At 39.6% G+C, this 22,013-nt stretch overlaps 1 protein-coding gene across 2 annotated transcripts in view; it reads right to left on the reverse strand.

The window, feature by feature from the left end:
• The window catches only part of PLA2G4A (phospholipase A2 group IVA), a 96,677-nt gene that overhangs the window by 67,356 nt on the left and 7,308 nt on the right, over positions 1 to 22,013 (reverse strand). Inside the window, exon 1 of one of the 2 annotated variants that reach the window (XM_042465184.1) lies at positions 18,347 to 18,455. The exons of the other annotated variant lie outside the window; for it this stretch is intronic. The gene's annotated coding sequence lies outside the window, so the exon portion shown is untranslated. Of the gene's footprint in view, positions 1 to 18,346; positions 18,456 to 22,013 lie in introns of those variants that run through there. 2 annotated transcript variants of the gene reach the window in all.

The raw sequence follows: 22,013 nt of genomic DNA on the forward strand, positions 1-22,013 counted from the left end.
ATTCCTGTGGAATTCTAACTTAATGAATTACCTATTATTTATTTAGACTGTGGAAATGTAGATGGGATTTTGGACCAGGAAAGACTGAAAAGACAACCAGTGCCCAGACAATCCCTGTTTTGTATACAGAATATGTCAAAACATTGCACAGGTTCATTGTAGACTGACCCATCCCACTTCACTTGGCTTGAGTGCCATCATGATACCCTCTAGTGTTCTGCCAAAAGACTGTGCCTACCACCATCCTTGTATCTTTAAATAAAATTAATCAAATTTAAAATTCTCTATTGAAGATACAGTGGACACTTGGTATCCGCTGGGGTTTGGTTCCATGACCCCCATGGATAACAAAATCCGTGGATGCTCAAGTTGCATTACAGTGGGCACTTCTCTTATATGAGGGATCCATTCCACACACACACACACACACACCACACACACACATGAGGCCAAAAAACATATATGCTTGAACCCCACTGGAGTGCGTGCCACAGGCACGCACACTATTTTTGTTGTTGTTGTTACAGCACAGCTTCAGCAAATATATTTCAAAGCATGGATGCTTGAATCTGTGGATAAAAAAATCTGTGGATATGGAGGGCTGACTGTATAATTTTTCAACATGATGACATTGTGGATGGCCATGCTTTATAGTGTAAATGTTCTTGCCTTGTATCCCAGGAATCCAAAGTCCATCCAAAGTTCAGCCAAAGGACTTCTTTGTAAAAAGGAAGTACTGCCTTGTCCAATAATGCCTGTCAGAATGGTAGCCCAGCATCACACAAGCTTCATTACTTTTGTTGTTGTTTGTCTTCAAGTCATTTCTGACTTATGGTGACCCTAAGGCAAACCTATTATGGGGTTTTCTGGGGCTGAGAGTGTGTGACTTGCCCAAGGTCACCCAAAGTTTCTATGACTGAGTGGAGAATCGAATCCTGATTGCCAGGATAATAGTCCAATGCTCAAACCACTACAAATACTATATATATATATTGTCATTCCATCAAACCTGTAAAAGCTGTTTTTCAGTTCTGTCATGTAGTCACATTCTAGCAGTAATAATAAAGCCCAGCATTTACATTTATAAAATTCAACATGCTGTAATTTAGTAAATCTTATGAACAACCAAATAAGACTAGTCAGTAATTTACACATAAGTCCTAGGAGATAGTGCTAGTTTGAGGCCACCTACTGAGTTGAGGCTACCTACTGAGTTCATGCCATTCAGATTGAGAGAGAGAACTGAAGAAGGATGATTTGACTCATATCATACTTGCTTATTATTGTGACACACAAACTCTCTATCATACTCTTGCAGCACTCTTCTGCCTAAGAACCCAGCAATGGGGCTATGCCTATTTTCAATAGCTCCCATTATCTTATAAGACTGTGTTCTACAGTCTGGCTTGGGAGGATAGGAGGAGGTGTAGAAATCCAGTGCATCTAGACCATGCCAGGTTAGTGAAGGACAAGAGGCCAAGATTCAGTTTGCAAGACTACTGTGGAAAAGGCAAAATCTAATTCCTCCCTACAGGAAACATAGGTCACAAGGGTAGGAGGAGCACAAGTACACAAATGTCTAAGACAGATATAGACAAAAAAAGCCTGTACACATTATTCAGAAGTATTCTTCCAATGGCTTGTACAATATATAGCCCTCTCTACTTCCCCCTGTATCTTATAATGATGAGCTTTATACTAGAATATCACAGTCACAATGAATTCTTAAAGAGTTGGGTAAGGTTCTGTTTTATATACCATGTAAACTTAGAGAACTAGATGACAATTAAGTAGACACCACTTAAACTATTTTATTCATTTGAGCAGCACCAATTAGCTCTGAGAGCATGCTGGACCTGCAGGCCTTCAGTTCAACTCTGCCAGGATCAACTAGACTGTCTCGGTTGAGTTTCTTTCCTCTTTACACATTTTTATGTGTAAAGCCGGAAATGGCGTCACTTACCCAATAGGGTTGCTATGAGAACTAAACAAATGGTAGAAAACTCAGCAGATCAAAGTGTTATGTATGGGGTAGTTAGCCATAATAAAAGTAAGTGTAAAAGTAAATATAAAAAAGTAAATTACTGCTTTATTCCTCACTGTGAAGCTATACAAAAGACAATGGAAGAAAGTGTTTTCCCCCCAGACGTCACGGCGCATTCAGATCTTCCAGTGACTGTGACTCAATGCTGACATTACTTGGAACTGTATTCTGAGTTTATATGTGTATGATGTGATAACTTTCTTCTGAGTTCATAATGAAAAGCAAGCCTGTGTTATTTTCACTAAATAGCATTAAATCTTAAAGGGTTCTCATGTGGGTGGAAAAGATCAACATCAAAGGAAATCCACATTTCAGGAGTAGGTCATTTATTTTAAGTATTATTAAGATGTTTGTCATGTCTTCAACAATGAGCTGAAACCATGCGTCCAAGCTGGATCCAGACATAGCTAAAGATAGACCTACTGGCAATGGCATCCCTAGGGTTGGTGTCAGCCGGTGCGAACTCATGGTGTCACACACACCCATTGACCTCCTCCCATTACACACCATACTGAATCCTTAGTAATGCTTTTTTGCACTAATGTTACTCATAAATCAGAATTCTTATATACCACTGAATGTAATGCTAATAGTTGTGACATAAACAACTAGCAAAATTAAAATTATACCTTCAAATTACAGTATCATATGCATAACCTAAATGTATTTACATATACATAGTGAAGATTTGGTTAAAATGTAATGTTTTTAAAGAAAATTTTAAAACAATACGTTTTTAAAAAATTGAAACAATTTTTAAAAAATAAACATTTGGAAATTTGAAATTTTAATTTTAAAAAACCTGGGCCCCCACAATCTCTTAAAGCATTTCAAAGAGATACAAACAAATACCACAATGTTTCTGCCCAAATACAGATGTTTGAGGATCAGTGGTGTCACTGCACTACACACCACCACAGCCCCCTAGTGACACCACTGCCTATTGGTATCAATACAATTAGCACAACTTACTTGTCTCATTGATTTCAATGGGCATGCTCTAAACACGTATCTATCACCTTTAGGATATTGCTTGCTAAGCTAGAGATTCAATACCAGAAATCATGTTAAATACAGTTAATTTATTCTCCTTGTCTTACTACCGCAGCTCAATAATCTTTCATTTCATATAATAAAATATAGAAGTCTGAAGTAATATCTGTATATACTTTCACAGAATGGCTGCTGCTACTGGAGGATTCCAATATGATTCCTCCCCACTACACCCACACACAGGCACTCATGTACAAAAACACTTCCCCAAGGCTATATTGAATGATTGCAGCCAGCATGAAACATAACACTAATTCGCTGGCTTACATGTATTACACCTTATCAGATATCATGTCCTTATGGGTGCTTGGCTGAACAGAGAGTGAAGTGAACAGAGGTGACCCAGTCTCTTCCATTCCATGACCTGTGTATACCTTGGACCACTTTATTGGTTGGGAGAAGGGTCAGGATTTAGGCAGGCAGTGCCCCATCTGCTCAAACAGTAGAACTACCCTTGATTGCCAAAGCAATGTGGGAACTTTGGGAGTGGCACATGAACAGCATCAACGCTTCTAAGGTAACGTAACTTGGCTTTTACAGTGCTATATCCTCAAGGAGGCCAGAGATACCAAATCAGCATTGCTGTTACTTGCTATTGTAATTTGCAGCAGAGGTATAGAAGTGTACCTCTTAGCAGAGGTCACCTTTGAAAGTGATTCAAAGCAGTGTCCAGTTACTGCAAAACGATACTGCACTCCCAACACCAGATTCAAGTCAGCCTACAAATATGTCATCTCTTCTGAAAGTTCTCTATTGGGTTCCAATTCACTTTCACAGCTCTGATCTTTATAGGTCCGACTATCCTGGCTCTCAGTGGAATCAGGATATGTGGAACCTAGCTATTCTCTTAATGATTTGAAAAGTAGTTATGATAATGATGATAATGATGTTGTTAACTATCTTTGAGTCTACTTCAACTCATGATGACCCTGTGGGTGAGTCATCTCCAAGACCCTCTGTACTCCCTCTCTGCTCAGGGCCTGCAGGGCCTGATCCTGATCGAGTCTAACCATTTTGGCATATGATCTTCCTCACTTTCTACTGCATTCCACCTTCCTAGCATCACTGCCTTTTCTAATTATTCATTTTTCCTCATGAGGCAGCTCAAGTATGAGTCATTCTGGCTTTCAGGGATACATAGTGTCTGCTTTGTTCTAGAACCCATTTATTTGTCTTCTTGACCATCTTCTTGACCATCATCAGTACTCTTCTTCAGCACAACACCTGAAATGAATTTATTTTCTTTATACCAGTGTTTTTCATTGTCCAGCTCCCACATCCATACATGGTGATGGGGAATACAATGGTTTGGATGATCCTCATTTTAGTATTCAGAGCTGTGCCATTACACTTTATGATTTTGTCCAGTTCTTTCATAGCTGCCCTTCCCAATTCTAGTGTACTTGTTATTTGTTGACCTGTTACTGTTCCAACCAATATTTGATCCAAGGTATGGGAATTCTTTGACTATTTCAATGCTCTCATTATCTAGGATGAATTCTTGTAGATCTTTCAAGGTCATTAGTTATTCTTCTAAATGTCCTTGGCACCTTCCTCCTTGACCTTCATTAATTGCTCCAGGTCTTTGTTGGTTTCTGCTAGTACTATTGTGTCATATGAATATCTCAGGTTGTTAATTTTCCCTCCTCCAGTCTTCACTCTCCTTGTCTCCGAGTCTAAACCTGCTCTCCATAAGACATTTTCTGCAAACAGATTAAATAAATAAGGTGACAGTATACAGCCTTGCCTGACTCCTTGGCCAATTGGGAACCATTTTTGTTTCTCCATATTCAGTTCTGATGGCAGCCTTATGTCCTGAGCACAGATTACACATGAGAACAATCAAATGTAGTACCACTCCCATTTCTTTGAGAACATTCCATAGCTTTTTGTGATCTATACAGTCAATGCTTTGCTGTAGTCAATAAAACATGAGTAGATTTTCTCTGGTATACTCCATTATGCATCACATGTTTGCAGTATGGTTCCTAGTGCCTCTTCTTTTCCTGAATTCAGCATGAACCTCTGGGATTTCTCACTTTATAGCAATTTTTGCTGCAGAATTTTGAGCATTATTTTGCTTCCATGGGAAATCAGTCTGATTTTCCTATAGTTGCTGCATTCTTTTGTTGTGTAGAGGAATCCTTTTTGTGTATATGAATTTATATTGACTGCATCCAGTCTTTGGGCCACTGTTTTGTTTCCCATATTTGTTGGCTGATTTCAGTTACAACTGTGATTGATTCTGCCTCTTTTGCTTGTATTGGTATGTCATCTTTTCCTGGTGATTTATTTTAATTACTTTCAGTGCAGCTTTCACTTCTGTTTCCAAAATTTGGGGTTCATCTTCATAAGTTTCTTCTTCCCATGCATCATTCATCCTTCCACATTTTTATATAAGCCTTCTGTGTATTTTTCCATCTTTCTTTCTTTTCTTTTTTTAAAAATTTCATTGTGGTCATGTATTGTGTTCCTTTTCTAATCATACAGCACCCCCACCTTTGGTTTAAATTTCTCTTTGAGTTTCTTGATCTTGTAGACGAGCTTCTTTTCTTGTTATCAGCTTCTCTGCATTGGTTGTTGTGGTAATTCTCTTTGTCCTTTTTCACTAATTGTTGGACAGTAGCATTTACGGTTCTGATTGTGTTCATGTGTCATTTGCTTCTCTTTCTTTAACTATTTGAAATGTTTCACCTATCACTCATTGTTTCTTTTCATTCTTTTTGGCCATAGTTAATATCTTTCTATATTCCTCTTTGATTGTATCCCTGACTTGATGCACACAGCAATCTATCTTGTTTTCTTTATGGGAAAATGTTATCCATAGACCTCATATGCATATTTCCCAGGTTCAATCCCTGACACCTAAAGGCAGAGATATCAAAAGACCCTGTCCTAGATCCTGGAAAGTCACTGTTAGACATTAATACTAGATGAGATGTCATGCTGCATTCAAACCTGCCAAGGGTGAAAAATGGTATATAGCAGCTTCTTGTGTTCATCTCAAGAGTGTCATAACAAATGAGATCTTTCAGCATGCTCCAGCTTCTGCTTCTATGAGCCCAACTCTGTACAAATTGTGATCAGTTATGCGCACACTGCCAATTGGAGGTTCAAGAAACTTATCTGTCATGGGACTACAAAAACAAGTATCAGAGACCTGACTAGTATGGTTGGTGTGCTGCATTTAGGCTTTTTTTTCAAACCATGGATAAAATATCTCTTTAATTTTTGTTTAAAGCTGTCAATGGTCTTTAAGGCTACTTGTCACCATTGTCCTTTGGGAATGTAACCTGACCAGTCTGACTGAATCATGGAGTAACAGCCAGTGACTAAGTGCTGATAACCATTTAAAGGGTCAATAATAAAGACAAATTTCTTACATTCTGCTGCACAGAATATTGCACAATTAAGTACTCTGAGAGGGTTTTAAGTGCTTGCCTCTCATGAATAAGAGGTTGGTCACTATGAAACAGATCCTCTGATTAGATATACTATTTACTCAGGGTCCCCCCCCCCCTATCGTGCCATAGCTTGAGACACTAATGTTGTCACATGGTGCCTTTAATAACTGTGTAGAAGGGAGAATGGTGGAAGGTGCAGTTTTTCACATTTCCACATGAAAACTGGCCTCACCAGAATTCCTCTCTACTCCACAGTTCATAAAGGTACAAGCACCCAGCCATCTGGTCACACTACAGCAGGGAAGAATGCAGCAGCAGGAACATCTAGAATAGAGCTAAGCATCTTTGGTGGATATGGGAGGCAGCAATTTTTTTATCTTTAGACTGTCTGGAAACTTCACAGGATACAAAGATGATCCCAGAACATAAAACAAACCAGAAATAGCCAGAGATCTACATCTGGCTTTGAAAAACACATATTTTATGTTAAACATTTGAATGGAGGGCAGTAGCTTATTTCCATTTTAAAAAAAGACAGTCCAAGAGAGTTGGGGCCATAATCACCTTATCTTGGTACCTTGGAGCTAAGGTACATTGCATTAGTCAGATTTTTTCTCACCTCTGATTTAGATTGATTGGTAGACTTTTAGTGATCTGCAACTAATCTGCAAGGATTGCTATGTTATTTAACTATATCAGCAGCGAAATGACACCTCCCCATATCCACCCTAAATTAGAGCACTGAAATGAAGAAGGATTCCAGTAACTGGGAGTGGATTGTCTACATGGAAGGACTGTGGGCTGCATTCATTTCTAGTATTCAAAAGAAATTTCTAACCTCAAAATGCTTTAATTTCTGTATTTGTCAGCAGGCCACATTTAGCACACAAATGAACAAAATCTAGCGTGAAAGCTACATGTGGCTCGGAGGACTGTTTTGGACCCCCTAGGGGTAAAAAAAATTCCAATTTTTTGGTCAAAAACAAAAGCTTTTCCTCCAAAGACCCACCCATGCTTGGTGGCCCCATAGAGGCCAGGAGTCAAAACAAACATTTGTAAATATCTTTGTTTTTAAAAAATCTTATTTTGCCTCAAAATGCCCCCAAAATGCCTTGTAGGATCCCAGAAAGGTCCAAAAATGTCCCCTTGTATCTCCTAGAGGGAATATGCAAGGGATGTTTTTTGTCAGAGCTAGTACGGTATGGGAGGTGCAGCCCTCCAATGTCTCCAATGAGGCCCTTTGTCCTTCAAAATTAACAATTCTTGACTTAGTGGTTCTGGCAAAAGCAAGAGAGATCTTATAAAAACATGAGTGTTTCAACACAGAAAAAAGTGATACACAAAGATCATTAAATGAATGGCAAGAGTAATATAATTCTAGGAAGTTTACCGCACTGTTCCTCCTCAGTCCGTTCTCAGAACGGAACGGAAGGAGTAGGAACGGGTGCAGAACGAGTGGGGGATGGATTTTACCACATACACCAGTCCCTCACTCATTCCATTCCCCCTCTCTTCCATTCTTAATCCGTTCCAGAGGGGGCAATTTTTGAGAACTGTTTAAAACAGTTCTCAAAAACCGTTCCCTTCTGGAACGGAATGGGCATGGAAGAGAGAGGGAATGGAATGAGTGAGGGACTGGTGTGTGCGATAAAATCCGTCCCCCACTCATTCCGTTTCCTTTCCTTCCGTTCTGAGGCTGTCCCTGGAGCCCAGTGCAATAAGCTTCTAGGTGTGATTCAAAGAACTGTCTTGTGTTTCTCAAAACACAAAACAAGCAGTTTCTGAAAGAGACAGGGTTTTAAAAAAAAACTGGAAGTTTGCTATTCAAAAAACAACATTTAAATATTTATTGAGCATTCCTGAGTCCCTGAACACAACATAAAGAACTCTTGAGTTTCACCACACTATACATTTTAAAAAGAGAACAGATAAAAATACAGAAATCTGAATTCTGGTAGATCTTGATTCTAAAATTTAGTTAATACTACAGTTGGCCCTTCCCTTTTGTGGGGAATCTGTTCCAGACCCAACTGCGTAAGGGAAATACCGCATAAACTCAAGCCCCATTAGAAAAAATGGGTGTCTTTCCCGCGGCACGCACCTGGTGCACACCTCACTGTTTCTTCTGGGGCGCGGGAGAAGCTTTTCCAGCACAGCTTCCAGCATATGCTGGAAGCCGCATATAGCGCGCCTGCATATGACGTGGGCACACTGTATTACTGCCACATATTATGTAATAATGTAGAAATCACTTCTCTGATCGACAAATGCCAACATTTGTCCCTGGGAGAGATGGCCCTAGTGGCCGTTGGAACCTTTTATCTCTATGACTTTAGGAGGACAGTTTTGTGGTGTGTACCAAAAAGAACTGTTCAGGTTCCCCTTCTCATCTCCATCATATACACAAAGGGAGGAAGGGAAGAAAACAATATATGGAGGGTTATCAGCTGCCTAGAAAATTTGTTGTCTAGATGGCTTCAATTATTCATTTCAGCAATCACAGACTGCTAGAAAATACTTCTGATAATCCCAAATGGTGAAAAGGGGATTCCCCATCCTCCCAGACAGACCAACAATGCTGAATCATCATGATACGTTGTAGGCTAATGGTTCTTATTGTGTAATCTGACAACTCAGCAACAGGCAAAAAGAATCATACTGTGCTCATGCAACAGCTGTGAATTATCCAAAAGATTGAAAAGGTGCTGGATTTTTAATAACAACCAGTTGAAATGGGTTGTCAGCTGCCTCCTTTCCACCCGGCAAACAATAGGAAGTCCACCAATCAATCTTTGTTTCTTTTGGATAAAAGAGCATAGTCAACAAGGGATCACAGCTGATACAGAATTATCCAAAAACTACATATGTGGCCTCAGCTCACCTTTGTCTGCTATACTATCAGCATTATGAAATGTTTCTTGCTGATTCCAGCAACAAGAGCTGAGATGCCATAGGGCAAAGTGTTAAATCCCTACTATGGGCCCTAGTTTATCAGTCAACTTTGAGGACACCTGGTGGCATTTTGGCACTGTAGATAAAGTCTTATAAAATTGTACACCCATGTATGTGTGTGCATGTTTTCACATCACTTGTTGACTTATGACAACCACCTAAATTTCATAGGATTTTTTTAGGCAAGGAATACTCAGAAATGTTTTTGTGAATGCATTCCTTTGAAATATAGCCCACAATCCCTGGCATTCATTCATTGGTGGTCTTCCAACCTAGTATAAACCAGGGCTATTCCTGTTTAGCTTCCAAGATCAGATAGAAACTGGTGACTTTAGGGTATTTAGGCAAACAGACACAACTAGTTATACAATATACATGTAATACATCTCTTGGAGAGCTTAAGATTCACCAACACCTGACATTAAAAAAAGAAAATCTAGAAAACCGATATTTGGGGCATTTATTCACTTCTAAAAATGTTGCAGAAACAAACAAAAATGTATAGGATTTTCTTTTTTATGTTGCTGTATTCTGATACTTGGATCAAGTAAACACCTGCCTAGCTAGTTGCCAAAGAAACCAGTCAGGAGTTTTGCAAAAGCTGTATTAAATTTTATTAAACCTAAATAAATCTGTATCTTACATCTTATGCCTGCCTGCAAGGCATTAGGCCTGAGCTACAGGAAAGCTTTCAGTAAAATTATAATGGGCTGTGATAATGAAAGGATGGGTGATAGTAATTTGACCATGAACACGATGGTATAATTTGTAGCAAATTAAAACAAATATAACAGTTTGCTAGCCAACTGTTCAGCTCAATATCCTTTCCTGACTATTCCATACTATTTCTTAAGCTCTCACTCAGGCTGGCAAGTGTATAAGACCAATCAATTTGTCTTGGCATTACCATTAGCATCAAGAGTAACTGACAAAAGTGTTCATCTCAGGCTGCATCTGCACTGCAGAAATAATCCAGTTTGACACCACTGTTTGTTGTGGAACCAGAGCTCTCTGACAAAGAAGGCTAAATGTCTCACCAAACGACAGTTCCCAGAATTCCATAACATTGAGCCGTAGCAGTTAAAGTGGTGTCAAACTGGATTATTTCTGCAGTGCAGATGCAGCCTAAGACACCACAGCATCTTCCCCTTCCTTCTCTCGTGAGTGTTAATATCTTAAGTCTTAACAGAGAATGAGCTGACAACATGAAGCTCAAATAGGTTTGGGTGATTAGCACAAGTTTTAGAGATTGAAGGTATAGGAAGCTGGGCAAGCTGGCAAAACATTTTATGGGTAGATAGAACCAATCATTTTCTCTTTACTTAATCACAACAGAAATTCCAAGGCAAAAAACAAAAGGGAAGGAGGGAAGGATCATGCAAACTCAGCTTTATCTCCTTCTTTTGTGACCAGCAAGTTACGCAAATACTTCCAACTCTACTAACATTTTGGAATGTTCGCCTGAACTGAGAGTGACTGTGTGTCGGAAACAAGCACATAAAAACAAAAGAATGAATAAACAAAGGGTCTATCTTCTTTTCCTGAATGGGTTTCCTTGCACAGGCCAGCAGCATAAAATTCCAGAAGGGCATGAACAGGAATTTACAAACAGTAAGAGTTCTCTGGTATGGAAACCCATTGGGTGATCTTGCGCGAGTCAGTGGTTGGAAAAGCAATGTACCTAGTGATCCTCCTGAGACTTAGATGTGAGACTTCCTCCCTTTCTTATGGATGCTTCAGTATGGGTTTATAGAAAGTCCTCAGCAATGCACATTGTCTATCACACCATTCAATCATTTTGTGGAATAGTGGGACACAAAATGTATCATACTTGGTATTCTCATACCTCCAGTTGTCTTAATTTGGCAGGGACAGTCCCGATTAATCTCCTGTTTCTCCAGATTTCATTTAAAATTATTCATTTGTCTTTCTTTTGCCCACTTTATCCCTTTCTCCTCAGCTTACTTCAGTTGCTGAGGTCAAAGTGCAAAAACTATTCACATTTAATTAACTCAGCAGGATAGCGAGGCTAAGAAGGGGGAGAATCTTGCCCTTCCCAGTTGGCTCAAGCAAAAGCAAATTGCTACAGCCTCTTCTAGCTGCTGTGTTCTTCCTCATGTATTGCTTTTTCCATCCCCGACACACTCTGATGTTGTTTGGCCGTATGTCCCAGCTTTCATCTGTGAAATGTTGGTAGGAGTGACATACCCACTTTCATTCTATAAATCTGTCTATATCTATAATTTTAAACAGATATGGTGGCTACTTTTATTTTAACAATGAATCAATATTTTAAACAAAACAGGAAGAAAAATAGGGAAATAGAGTGATGAATGAAAGCGACTTTTGCATATTTGTAGCTATATGCAAAGAAATATGTTCAGAGAACAAAGACATTAACATATACTTCCAGCTCAATGCCAAAGGCAACACAACATACTATATCATATGCTGCACCTTTTTGTTGAGTGGATATAAAGTGATAAACACAAGCATTCTTTCTGTGTAATCTATCAACTGGCCCATAAATAGAATCTGAACCAAGATCCAAGTCAAATATGCAGTACAATTGAGCACTGAGTAGAGCCATTGGCTCAATTATTGAATGGTGAGTCTATAATTAGCTAAACCCCAATGATTTAATTTTTTACTTTAGTCAAGTTGAACAATAGAATTTAAGCCAAAGTCTGTCTGCCCTTTCCTGCAGGGTAACACTTGAACTCTATCTTCAAGAAGTAAATTTACAGCACTCTATAAATGAAGCTTAATAAGAATAACAATAAGAAGAAGCTCTGAGTGCTATTTATGCTAAGGATGTAGTTTTTCAGTAAGTTTCTTCATGAATGTAGAAGAACAAGTAATTTCAGCAATTTTCTTCCTGCTTCGAATAAGTCTTAGAAAACCACACAATTTTCAAAAGTTATTCACAGTTTGGGACTTACGCTGCACAAAATTCGAATGTGGTTGTTTTGTGCAGAAAACATTTGCTGTGAAAGAAACAGCATTTTCTCCATGGAAAATATTATTTCAGTGCAGAAATGTGAATTCCTGTGCGTAGTGCTATTTTCTGCAAAGAAAATGCTGTTTTCTATGTAAATCTACCATGTATGGATTTCACGCAGAATAACTCCCAAATCTCTACATTTTCAGCACATAAAACAGGTTTTGCTGTGCAGGTATTAATATTTCTGCAGTGAATTTTTTTGCCATGCAGGAAATTCGGTTTTCTGCACAAAACAATTGTGTATAAATTTGATGTAGAGTAAGTCCCAAACTAATGACTGTCATCAGTTTGGGATTCTTCTCATCAGGGCTTCTCAACTCTTTAAAAACATATTTTTCAACCATTTGTTAATCTTCTTTCTATTCCTATTCAGTGCACCTAATTAAGCTCTTAATGTCATAAGTGTAAATGTGTCCTGATCTTCCTTTGTAAAAAGTAAAACTTAAAATATATTGATTTAATCATACTCACACCCTGGAAGACAGATGCTTTTCTGAATCCACAAAGTTCACTGCAACAGAATGTTCATTCTACAGAAAGCCAATTATTGTGCCAAGCTACCTCTGTATTATATTTCATCAAATGTATTTTCCAGATTCAAAGATCACACAAAATTGCACACAAAAAGCAAACACCCCATGCTGCAAAGACACAGAAAATATCCCAAACAAACATGCATTTACTCCAACCACACACAGAGACAGATTACTACTACACTCTTCTCCCAATAAACTCCCAGTACACACAAATGTGCACTACATGAACCTCCATCCATTCTCCACCATTCAATCGTGCATCCTTCTATTCACCACAAAACTATACAGACACAAGCATTTTTTTCTCCACCACAAGGAATCACACAGACACTCAAATTAACGGTGCATCTACTCTGTAGAAATAATACAATTTGACACAACTTTAAATGCCATGACTCCATCCTACAGAATCCTGGGAATTTTATTTTTGTAAGGCACCAGTTTTCTTTGGCAAAGAAGGCTAAATACCTTGTAAAACTTCCATTTCCAGATTTCCCTAGGATAGTGTTACGACACTTAAAGTGGTGTCAAACTTCATTATTTCTGCACCCTATGATCAATATAAAAGGAGAGTATGGAGTAGAGGAAGGCCTTGGTGGGTAACATATAAGGCATCTGTGGCGTTTTACAGACCGCCCAAAAAGTCTGCCGGTGCCTCTGTTCCCACTGCGGGGAAGCCTCAGCCTCCAAACGGCAAGGCTTCCTGCCGGCAGCAGCATCATATGTGAGCCGCGACGTGCAGACGCTAAGTATCCGCAACATCAAAATGGCAGCGCCCATGTGTATAGGGTGCCACCATTTTGTACGTGCTTGGCACGTACTAGGGTTAGGGCGTCCGGAAGGGACGCTCTTTTCTAACCCTAGTACGTGCCGAGCACGTACTTTTTGCCCGTGGGGAACAGGCCCATGAATTATGGAATTAGTTTGTATCTTGCTTTAATTCTAGCAGTCCATAAGTAGCACTATGTGGTATACTGGTAAAGGAATTACTGGTCATGGTCCTACATAAATGTCTCCCTCAAATATAGTTTTTCAAAAGTATTGGTGGGGAAATAAATAGGGATAGGAAAGACTCTCATCAGAAATCCTGAGGAGATGCTCCCAGTCAATGTAGATAAGACAATACTGAGCAAGATAAAATATTAGTCTGATTTGATATCAGACAGTTTTTTCCCCCTGTAATAGAACATTCACTGAGTACCTGCACATCAAACATCTCTCACATCCTCTCACAAACATCTCTCATACAGTTACTTGTATGGGGATGGGAATACAAGGGGGCCACAGATAGAAATTGGAAAAGTTAGTTCTCTGAATGACTCTCGGAATCCTTTAGCCAGCATGGCTAAATTCATCACAACTGAAGGATTCTGAGAAATGCAAGTCCAAATGAGTAACTTTCCTAAATACTCAGGAAGAACACCTTTTTGGCACTGGTCATCATCCTTGCACTGGTTGCTCCCAAATACAGCTGCAACTCCTACAGCAGGGGGACTTTTCTACTCAGAGACTCCTACCCAGTGTAACTCCTTGCTATGGGATGAGTATCTGTGAGCACACAGAGGTCTCCTCATTCTGGAAGCAGATGAACAGGAAAATTATGTGGATCAGACATGAAGCAGAATTCTGTAGCTCTCCTTTATACTAACACTGTCTCTCCCCAAACAAGTTTGCCAATTGATTTAGCTAATTAAAGGTATTTTAGCCAATTTAGCTCATTAAAGTTAGTTAGCTGATTTAGTTAACTGAAGGTATGAATCCTTCTCATGCCCAAAAGGGATTCTGAAACAGTTTACAAAAATATATATGAGAACTAAAAATAGCCTAGGCTAAAAATAAGCAACAGGGCAGTAATTAAAAAACAATTAAAATGTTTTAACTACTATTTTTAAAAACTAACATCAAAGCCAAAACATCTCTCATCCAGTACAACAGAGAACATCTCAATAAGTCACCAAATCTAGGCCTTTAAACTTATCAAAACTGATCCCCTGCCCAGAACAAGAGCAACATTTTCACCTGGCTTCTAAAACATGATGAACTGTCAAAAGGCACACTTCCTAAGGGAAAGCATTCAGAAGGGTCTTTTTATGGGGGCTACCACAGAAAAAGCACACTCAGACCAATAATAAATGAGGACTAGAAAAAGATTGATTGTATCTGAACTGAAGTGGAAGAAAAAAGGGTTTTGTACCTCGTTTTGTCTTTTTTTGTTGTTGTGTGCCTTCAAGTCATTTTTTAACTTATGACAATCCTAAAAGAGGAGGGGGTCTATCACAGGGTTTTCTAGGCAGAATTATGTTTAGAGGGGGTTTACCATTGCCTTCTCCTGAGGCTGAGAAAGTGTGACTTCCTCAAGGTCACCCAGTGGATTCCCATGGCTGAGCAGAGATTTGAACCCTAGTCTCTCAGTGTCCTAGTCCAAGACTCAAACTGCTATGTCACATTGGCTCCAACCTCGTTTTACTACAAACCATTTCTGGCTCTGTTCTTTTGATAAAAGATATCCTGCCTCCAAGAAGAGTCTGCCAAGTCTGAACTGGTCTGCCATACCTGCCTCTCTTAAACTGACAATTCCATTCCCTGGGGCTATTGGCATGAACTATTTCTAATGGGCAGATTTGGATGTAAACATAATGTTTTGATTAATAAAGTAATAAGAAAAATATGATAATAAATATGCTAAGATGGCTCTGCTAGAACAAGTTATTGTAACCTGAGGTTATTAAAAAGCATTTATTTCACAGCATTTTACTAATGATCAAAGCAAACACAGGTTTTTTCAATACTGATGTTTTATTTATCCATTTATTTTTAACAGTAGTATCTGAGACAAAAATTAGATAAATACAAGAGATTATTAAGTGTGCCTAAGTGGAGCCAGACAGGCACCATAACAATTATCTACAACATTACCAGAAAGTCTAAATTTTTATACACACTTATGTAGGAATAAATACCATTGAGCACACCAGCACCTTCTTCTGAGTATACATGCATTACCCCTTAAATCTGTTACACAGTAATGTCTTTTCAGATAGTAATCAGAGCACACCCTGTTCTTTAAAATGCAATACTTAACGCAAATTGCTAAGTAATGATGCCAGGTTTATACCCATGCTAGTAATTTACATACAATTTAACATAAGTGAATAAAATTACAGCAATGTGCTTAACATACACAATCATATGCAAAGTTTTATACCCCAAATTGCCAAATGCCATCATTGTGCCAGCTACCCAACAACTCCTTGTGATAAAGAGATTCCACAATTTAAAAATGTACTCTCTGGATATGTGTTTCCTTCTGTCTATCCTGAATTCTCCAACCATTTTCTTTCAGATCTCCCCCTGCCCAGTACTGTAAGGCTGAAAAATTCACTATTGTACATTACCCCCCAAATCATGCATAATTTTATGCACTTCTATCACATCTGTCTCTTTATATTTTTTTCTAAGCTAAAAAATCTGTCTGCATTTCCCCCCTTTCCTACACCTTTTCCAGCCCTGTAATATCCTTTGAGAAGTAAGGTTGCTTAATACAACTATGCATGCCTTACGTTTTAAGAGAAGGTGGCTATATTCAACAACAGACATACCTCATTTTTAAAAAAAATCCCTGAGTGGATATCCTTTTTTTAAGGCTTTTTATGCCCACCAAGCCTTTCCTTTTCTTCTGTCTAGCTAGAAAAGTGGAAGCTGGTGGAAGAAAAGGTCATCCCTGGATAGATTTTGGAGGAAGCCTTCAAGTGGCCTCTAGAAAGTTCAAAATGTTTTTGCCTACCTATGCAAGGCTTACCTAACCTGATCCGGCTGGTTCATTTCAAACATTCCTGTTGTTGTTGTGGTTGTTGTTGTTGTTGTTGATCTGTAGCTTCAAGTAGTTTCCGGCTTATTGCAACTTATCATGGGGGTTTCTGGGGTTGAGAGTGTGTGACTCACTCAAAGTGACCTGGTGGGTTTCTATGGTTGAGCAGGGAATTAAATCCTGATGTCCAGAGTCATAGTCCGATGCTCAGACCACTGCACATGCTGGCTGTATTGTTAGTTTTAGATAAAAAGCTTGCTGAAATTTTTGAACTCATCTGCTCTTTTGTGGTGTAGGAATCTATCCCTATTCTTCCCATGTTATTTCTGCCTCTGGTACCAAAGCTTCTGTTACAGAATTGATGCCCAGGAATATATCTGCTTTGTTTATGGAAACATAGTTATAAAGTACCTTGCTTTATGATTTGGCCCCATTCTAAAATGGCACAAGGCAAGAAAGAGCACTCACGGTAACATCAGTAGTATTAATAAACAGCAACCCCATGAACTGATTCTTCACAGTATTATAATGCAAATCATCAGTCTGTTTATTATATTAATACTAGTTACTCCCAGAGATTTTAGCTTGTCATTTGACTTTTCTCCAGACCTTTCTAGAAATGTAAAAAACAGGGTTGTTGATGGTAGGCTGACATGGAGATCTCTCATTCATAGGGTTACCATAAGTCAAAGTGAATCTGATGGCAGTTAACAAAAACCTTGAGGAGCTAAACATTTTTTTTAAAGCATAATATTTCTTTTAACACTCAAATTGTAAGGCAATACAGGAAAGACTGTCCACTTGAGGTGAACTGTAAGGTTTCATTCATTGTCTCTCACCAGGGATGTAGCTGGGGGGGGGGGGGGGGGGGGGGGGGCCGCCCCCCCCCCTTCCATTAGAAAAATGAATGGTGTGTGCTGCTGCACCGCCGCACTCAAGCCCCATTATAATGGTGGCACTTAGTCTGGACCCCCCCCCCTTCCTAAAATCCTAGCTACGTCCCTGCTCTCACACAACAGATCCAGATGGCAAACCAGTATCCATCTTGTAATGTTTTTAGCCATGGCTTCTCCCAATTATTCCTGATAACTGTATTTAATAATGGTATTAAAATGATCCTTCCCAACTCACACACACATCCTACAATTCTGAAGAATCAGTTTTGGGAAGAAGGAAGAATTCTGTGATATGGATATATACTCACATGGATAAAGGTAAAGGTAGTCCCTTGACATGAATGTCTAGTTATAACTGACTGTAGGGAGTGATGCTCATCTCCATTACTAAGCCAAAGAGCCAGCACTGTCTGAAGACAACTCTGGTGGTCATTTGGCCAGCATGACTGCACCAAATGCTGTCACCTTCCTGCCAGTAGCTATTTATCTATTTGCATTTCCATGCTTTCACCCTGCTAGTTTTTCAGAAGCTGGCACTATGACAGCTCACACCATCATGCAGCACTCAGGCCTCAAATTGCAAACCTTCTGACCTTCTGATCATCAGAATTGGCATCTTAACCACTAAGCCACCACATTCCATACTCACATACTGATGTTAAAATCCTAGAAGCCAGTTGAAGAAGAATGCAGAATAATTTGATAGAAGGAGTTCAGATTATGGAGAAAGCTCCTTTAAGATACAATGCTAGCTAGACTGGAGAAGTCATCAGCAGATGTTGCTGACCTCTCTTTCTTCTTGTGGTTGAAGTAATTTCAGAGCAGGAAATTTTGTTAAGAATCTTGCTTAATAGGATGTGTCTGCTGCATCTCTTTACATTTCATAATAAATATTTCAAAGCAGTGCTTGAACATGTTGGGTCAGGCAACTGACACAACCCCTTTAAAAAGTAGAAATCATTATCAATAGTCTTCAAAAGAGAAGAAGAGCCAAGATAGAAAACTACTGACAAACATACAGTGCACCCTCCCCTTACACGGGGATCCGTTCCAGATCCCTCTGCGTAAGGGGAATTCCATGTGTGCCGGAGCCTCATTGGAAGTAATGGGGCTCGCGCCTGTGGCACACAATGGTGAAGCAGCGTGCGCACGCCACAGGCGCACACCTCATTAGTTCTTCTGGGGCGTGCGACGGGCTCTTCCGCGGGCGGATTTCAGCATATGCTGAAAGCTTCATATGGCACGCCCATGTAAAACGAGGGTGCGCTGTAATTAAACCTAATCAAATAACTGACTCTAGGGCTATACTGTGTAACTGGCAATAAAGCAGGTTGGTAAAATAATAGCAAACTCTTATCATATGAGAAACTCTACAAACAATCCCTAGTTCCCAACTACCCACACAATTTTAATCCCCAAGTATCCCTGCGAAGAAATCATGGCTTCCATCCTGTATATCCTGGGTATGCAGAACTACAGCTATGCTGAGCCATTTACCATCCCTCAGACCTATGCACATTGCTGCTGGAACTCCCCAACCACTAGGATTCAAGAATGGAGTGGGGGAAATTGCAGAAGCATCTGGCTATGTCCCTGTAGCAATAAAGCAAATACATCATCTGCTGGGATATACCAGAGTCCTTTGGAGTTCACAGTGGTTGATGTAATCATTTTGCATCTGACTACAGGGACATGGTCAAATAATTTTGTCATTCTCCCCCTTGCTCTCCTCTGGACATGAATGGCTGGAAGTGCTGCAGTGGCTCTGTGATAGTTCTGGTGAGCCTTTGTTCATGAAGAGGGAGGAAGATCAACCTCCATGATGACCAAAAAGAGACATGTGCAGGCGTAGGGTTAACTATTGACTGTGTATGCCATTAACAAGATGGCAACCAAAGTGTTTTAAACTTGTTGGATCCTGCTACTTCTTCCCATTGCCTAATCTAGAATTGTTATGATCATTCTGATAAAAGTTCATCTCCATGCCAGTCAAGAAAGGGGGCTTCTTTTCCAACAGTGATGGGATTAGATGATCCCCTTGCTCAAAAAAAGGCCACAATTAAATCTCTTTAATGGAATCAATGTAATTGAAGCCTCATACTTTCAAAGACGTACTCTGCCACAAAAGTCTTTTACTGAGGAATATTGTATTTACTGCCATTATTTAAAGGAATTTTGTTCCCGAAATATGTTACCGTCACTGGCTCAGAGTTGTAGTCAACAACTGTTTGATAGAAATGGGTGTTCTCTCAATAAACGTGAGTTCCTAAACCTATATTTACAATGAAGAAAATATCAGATATTTGAAGGAAGGTGTGCTTAGTCCCTAGAAGAAGAACTAGCCTATTCTCTTCTGCAAAAGTAAAACTTCAGATGCATAGCACAATGGACTTAATATTGCAACTGCACAAAGAAACATTGACAACCGAGAACCAGCAGGTGGGAGAATGTTAAACACACACACACACACACACACACACACACACACACACATATTACCTCTGCATAATCTTTCTTCCCTTCAAATACCACACCAATCCCAGGATTCAACAATGACACTATGAATAAAATACAAGGGAAAACCTTTTCCTCATAGCAAGTTGAAGGTGGTGTGAAAGAAACATTGTTTTCTGTGGTGTGCACTCTTTAATAATAATAATAATAATAATAATAATAAGTCATGCATCTCAGGTCAAAAATGGTTTAAGGACAACAGAAATCTGTAATGGGAACAATGGGAGGAGTGACCATCATAGGCAGCAGTGGCTAAAATCCACTGCTAAAGTAGATAAACGTAACCAACTGCTGCACAATAAGACAACTTGTACTCATTTAATTGGTCTAATCTAGGCAGGACTACTAAACCAGTCTCTTTATCATATCAACTTCAACTCTTTGAAAGAAAATAGAATCTCTCTCCAGCTTTAGTTCTCAGCTCCACAATGTCCTAGCTGTTCTGCAAATTACTGCCTCCCAAAAGAGCATCATATACTATTGATTAGCAATGGTGGGTCAGTACCCATTGAGGCTGATAGATTGGAGAGATATGGTCACCAATAGGAAAAATCAAAGGGCCACAGGAAGCAAAGGCAACAGGGCACTGAACCCAAGGAATTTCAAGACACTACAACAATTTGTCTCTCCTTAAGCATAGAAATAAACCACAGCCTCAACGAGAAAGAAAAGAAATTTACTTTCGGGGGGGGGGGGGGGGGGCCATGTATCATTATTACAATGAGAGTGCTGGGGCCTGAGCTCAAGAGAACAGAAAAGAATGCACAGTAAAGAATTCACATTTTGCTGGTGCATCTGCAAGCAGCAACATAGCAGAAAAGGGAAATGGTAAGTCATTGCATAAGAGATAAGTGAGATTGTGATTACAAGGGAAGGTCTTGGGTCTGATCCAAACTCACATTTGTCTCATTGTGGAACACATCACAAACAAAAAGGAAACCAAAGCCGACCAGTAACTTTAATATGAGGACTGTAGAGAAGAGGGTTGGTTGGTGCCTTGGTTCCAAAAAGCCATTCTTTTATCTTCCATTGTTCCACTCCTGTTAAGCCATTGTAGTTCATTCAAAAGCCACCTCTGCAATAATGTATTCCATTTCAACTCAAGCATAGCACCAATAGTGCATGCATAAATCAAAGAGATTAGATTGTGCAGGACTACATAATAGCCAGCAAATCCTTCGCAAACTGGCTGTTGCTGGACTGCAACTCCCAGCATTCCTTATAGGCAAGTTGGCTAGAGTTGCTGGAAACTTCTAACAACATCCAGAGGGCAACAGCATCCTCATTCCAACTCTAGACATCCAAAATGTATCACAGATAATACCCTCTCCAATGTAGATCCCCAAAAATGACAAGGCTGAAAATGAAACTTGTTATCCATCCAGTACAAAAACTAAGACATGGATGCCACTATTGCCTTTATGACAGCTCTGCATGCCACCCAATTTTGAAAATTTGCCATTTGTTAGGGATGGTTTTATAGGACACTGCAAAGGATCATTCTATCCCAAAGGTCTCTGTCATTGCCACCTTTCCCAGGAAACTGAGAACATCTGGAAAGGAGATCTTGGTGGGCCAAAATATAGCTCAAAGATATGTTCAGAATCACAGTTAGATCCTTAAAGGTTAAGATTAGAGGGTCCTTGGTGCCTGCTGAATGCAGCATAGGCAGGGTGGGACCCAGCATTTGATGAACTACCAATGGGATGAGACCTGGGGTCCCAGCAGGCGATGCATCGTGCCGTGACTCCCCATAGGGGGCAGAGTCAGAGGCAACATAAGGCCAGCCCGACCTCCCATGT

Source organism: Sceloporus undulatus, chromosome 4, assembly GCF_019175285.1.
Source record: "Sceloporus undulatus isolate JIND9_A2432 ecotype Alabama chromosome 4, SceUnd_v1.1, whole genome shotgun sequence".
Taxonomy (NCBI): Eukaryota; Metazoa; Chordata; class Lepidosauria; order Squamata; family Phrynosomatidae; genus Sceloporus; species Sceloporus undulatus.